The sequence below is a fragment of the Austrofundulus limnaeus genome, unplaced genomic scaffold (genome assembly GCF_001266775.1).
Source record: "Austrofundulus limnaeus strain Quisiro unplaced genomic scaffold, Austrofundulus_limnaeus-1.0 Scaffold16, whole genome shotgun sequence".
NCBI lineage: Eukaryota > Metazoa > Chordata > Actinopteri > Cyprinodontiformes > Rivulidae > Austrofundulus > Austrofundulus limnaeus.
In genome coordinates, this window is record NW_013952418.1 from 784,861 (window position 1) to 789,350 (window position 4,490).

General features: G+C 36.4%; 1 long non-coding RNA gene across 3 annotated transcripts in view; it reads right to left on the reverse strand.

Moving 5' to 3' along the window:
• Positions 1 to 4,490, reverse strand: part of LOC106513957 (uncharacterized) — a 132,561-nt gene that overhangs the window by 26,469 nt on the left and 101,602 nt on the right. The gene's annotated exons all lie outside the window — the stretch shown is intronic.

Consider the following 4,490-nt stretch of genomic DNA (forward strand, 5'->3'; position numbering starts at 1 on the left):
AACTGTAGCTAAAACATAAACAGTAAAACAGGAGCTAGCAAAATATCTAAAAGGGTGAATGCAAAAACTGAAATCAAGAAAACAGTCAAAAAAATAAGCAAAACTAAAAGCTAAAACAAATTAATATTAGCTAAAAGAAGCAGAACCCCAGATAAAAGCTAAATTTAACAAGAATTGGACATTGTAGCAAAAGGCTAAATGGCTAAAAGTGGCAAAATGAGCAAAATTATCTTTAGGATGCTAAAGCTAAAATCTGGTAAACATTAACTAAAATTAAATAAACTGTAGCTAAATTATGCTAAAATTAGCTAAACTAAAAGGGAAAAACGCAGTAAAGCTAAAAACCAGTCTGCAAACGCTGAGTTTATTTTTGGGCTGACAGAAATGAACCGATCAGGCGTATTGATACGTTCCTCACACAAACACTGGCGTAAGAACACAGGTGTTGTTCGGTTGATAAAACAGTGACAAACTAAACAAAGTGTCATCATGTGAAAGTGTAGAAGTTTAATATACGCTAACGTTGTGTTTTTTTCCACTGTGGTATGTTGTTTTTGAGAAAGAAAGCCATGTTTGTTAGCGATTAGCTTAGCCTGGATGAAGACTTGTCCTCCACACTGCGCTCTCTCAGACTGATGTTAAATTATCCATTTAGTGGTTGCTTTCAGAGAAACCTGCACCTAAACCGTCGTGTTTTCTCTCTTGCACTGAGTACCTGTGGATTACCTCTGATTGCATCACTGCAAATAAATAAATAAATAAATAAATAATTAAGACTCCAGTGAAAACAGGGTTTTGTCAATATTTGACATTCACGTAACACAAATCCCTTTTTTGTGTTGAATCAGGTTCTTGAAAAAACTTCATCGCAGCTTCTTATCTTTCATTCACAAAAATAAAAACAAACACAGCTCATTTTATTCCATCAGAGACAAACGTTTTTGTTTGTTTTTATCCAGAGTTTCACCCAGGAGAGCTTTTTTGTTTTGAAACTTCCTATTCAAAAGCTCATATTGTTCCTTGTTTCAGTGAGTGCCAAAGCTTTCCAGCTTGTTTATATTTATTTATTTATTTATTTATTTTTATTTTACAGCAACTCTACCAGGCAGGATGAGGTGGAATGAAAAAAATAAAATAAAACAACTAACAAGCACTTGTCAGTTCTCAGCCATCACCCTCCTGACAAGCCACTCTTGTGGACTTCTCTTATCTCGCCTCTCTCACACCTTGCAGTCATCTGAGAGCGCACACTCCATTGCATTTGTATGTGTTCATGTGTGAACGTGCGTGCGCCTGTGCACATGCGTGTGTGTGTGCGCACGCGCGTGTCAAAAACCCGACATGATCTTGTCTCTGGCGAAGGCCTTGGATCACCCGGTCCTGCTCACTCCAGACCTGACAGTGCAGCTGAACTAATCAATACGTCTCTGCAGTCAAAGGTGGGTTCTGCCACGAGGCCGCGGGGGTGCACTAATTGATGGAAACTCACCGCCGGCTAGCTCCATGCCCTGCGGCGCTGGAAGACGGGAAGTGAGGGCCTTCCAGTGAAATGGAAGGGGAAATGGAGGACAGAAAGGCCGAGATCACAGTCAGGAGGGGGAGAGATGTTTAGTTTTTCTTAGTTTTCTGTTTGTATGTTTAGCTTAGTGAAGGTCGATGTGCATGAGGCTGTTTGTTGAGTGACACACACACACACACGCACGCACGCACTTCTGCGTTCCGTGAGGAAATAATATTCAACACAGCGGTGGTTTTATACAGGTTTTAAACCTGTTGGTTTATTCATTTTTGGATGATTTTCAAGACAAAAAAAATCTAAAACTGAGTCAGTTTGACAAATAATGAGCTAATATKTGATGATAGTAGCTGAGAGTCATTCACAACACATACTTTGAGAGCTAAAAGTTTACGTAAAATGTATGAGATCACACATAACGTTATTTTCAGGATTAAACCAAAACGGCTAAAACTATCTCAGCGTGAGGTAATATGGTGGGCGATGTGCATTTCTTAAAAAAAGCTGAGTATTTTAATATTTTATTATAAATACTGAATTAATTTCATTTAAAAGTAAACAAATAAAAAAGGGTACCCCATTCCAAGAATAAATGCTGATTCAGCATTCAGACTGCCTTTTTCCTTTTAGGATTTAGGTAATATCCAGCTACTTTTAACTAGCCTACTGTCACTGTTAGCTTCTAGCTAGTCTTTTGATACTTTTTATTCTTCTACTTGTTCTGCTACTTTTAGCTCTGAACTAAAGTTTAACCACTTTTAGCTTTTAGCAACAGTTTTGCTTTTAGATTCTAGCTAGCGTTTAGCTACCTTTACGTATATAGTATTTGGCCATTTCTAGCATTTTGAAAGTTTTAACTAGCCTTTGACAATTTTAGCAGTTTTTTCTATTTTAAGCTAAACTTTACCTGCTTTAGCTAAAGTTTGTCTATTTTTATTTTAACAGGTTTGTTGCAACATTAGGGTTTTAGTTACCATTTTGCTGATTGTAGCTAGTCTTTTGCTAAGTTTAGCTTTTGKTTAGCTTTTTCTTTTTGGTAAACTAGCATTTGATGTCACTAAATTTTAGCTAACCCTACCAGCTCTATTTGTCACATAACTGGATTATTATGCTTGAATGTGGCTCAACCAGAGTGAAACAGGAAGTGAAATCAAAGGGGAACCCTTTAGGTTTTTATTATAACATTATTTGAACTCTGACTCTTCATCTCTGATAGAAACTCATAATAATCTACAGAAACATCAGATTCTTCTCTACAGTCTGTGTTCTTAACAGTGGTGGGATGTAACAAAGTACAAGTACTTTGTTGCTGTACTTAAAAACATTTTTATGTATCTATACTTGAAGTAAATTTAATCATGGGTACTTATTTATTTATTGTTTATTTGTATTTTTTTACTTTTGGCTTTTAGCTACAAATTTTCTGATTTTAACCAGTTGTTTGCTCATTTTAAGTAGCGTTTTACTACTTTTATCTACAGCTAGCTATTGATATTTTTTGTTTTTAGCTAACAATGTGACACTTCTAGCATTTGGATAGCATTTTGCTTCTTTGAACTAGCTATTGCCGTTTTTTTGTTACATTTAGTTTATGGCTAATTTATTTAGCTTTGGCTACTCTTGCTTAGCTAACTTTTTTATACTATTAGAGTTAGCGAACCTTTTGATGCTTTTAGTTAATATTTTGCTATTTTTTAAATGTTTTTATTTACTTTATGCTTTTAGCAACCACTTTGCTGACTTTAACCAGTCTTGCCAATTTTAGGTAATATTTCACTACTTTTAGCTTTTAGTTAGCTATTTATACTTAGCATTTAGCTTGTGTTTTGCTTCATTTAGTTTTACCATCTCAGTTTCAGCTTCTTTAATAAATGTAAGCCGTCACTAAGGGCTCAGCACAACACCGGATTTTCACAGAAAATACAGTTTCTTTACTTTGAAATTAGTGAACAAAAATGTGAAAAACAGAATTCGGCTGCTAAACAGGCTAATCAGTTGTTAAAAACCTGCTTTAGATTTAATGCTCATAAGAATAAATCTAACATGAACTTTAAGAGGATGTGAAAGTGCGTCCTGCTGCCAGTAATAAAACATAAGTGTTGCAGCTGAAATAAAGAGCTGGAGATGATCAGCCCAGAGAAAATGTGCAGCGACTTGTTCCTTGTTAAGGATATATTGTTATGGTGCAGCCGAAGCACRACCGGGATAATTAGCATAAATAATTGAGTAAAGGGGGAAATGGCAGGCAGAGCTGCACTCATSGCTGCCTAAATGTGCCTGAGAGATGCTGCAATGGACAGTCTGGCTAGCTCGCTAATTCGGCTTCTTTTTTATGTGGCACTGAATATTATCTTTATGTTTCCACCCGCTTGGCTTCGGCTCCTGTGAAACCTGGAAACAGCTCACGTTTTSTTTCTTGTCGTTAGCATTTATCAAATGTTTCATATCGATCCCRGAGAGCAGCTGAGAGTAAAAAGCTCTGAGACGCTCGGCTCAACCTGCAGAGCATCTAGACTTAATTATCATTCTATTAAAAGGCGGGCGATCATGTAACTCCTGTTTGTGTCTGTTAGCAAAATATCTCATGAACCATTCAATAGATTTTAACAAAACTCTCAGGAATCGTTGGATAAATACTGTATCTACAACAGGTTACATTTTTTTAGTCAACCTGATTCAATATGGCCACCAAAAAAAAAAAAAAAACACCACTTTAGAAAGCACAAAAAACAGCTACATTTATACAGATACTGAGCTAAAGTTTGTGTGGTAGTAGTTGTCATTGCCAACACATTCTCTGAGTGTTAAACAGAGTGAATAAGATGTCAAGTGTTCAACTAATTTTAGCTTCAAACTAGCCATTTAGTTTTCACTAGTCTTTATGCTGTGTTCACACCGAACGCCTTTTCAGCTTCAAAATTGCATCCAACGCTTCAAGTTGGTCCCTTGTGCACTTTGAGGTCAGACGCAGGTC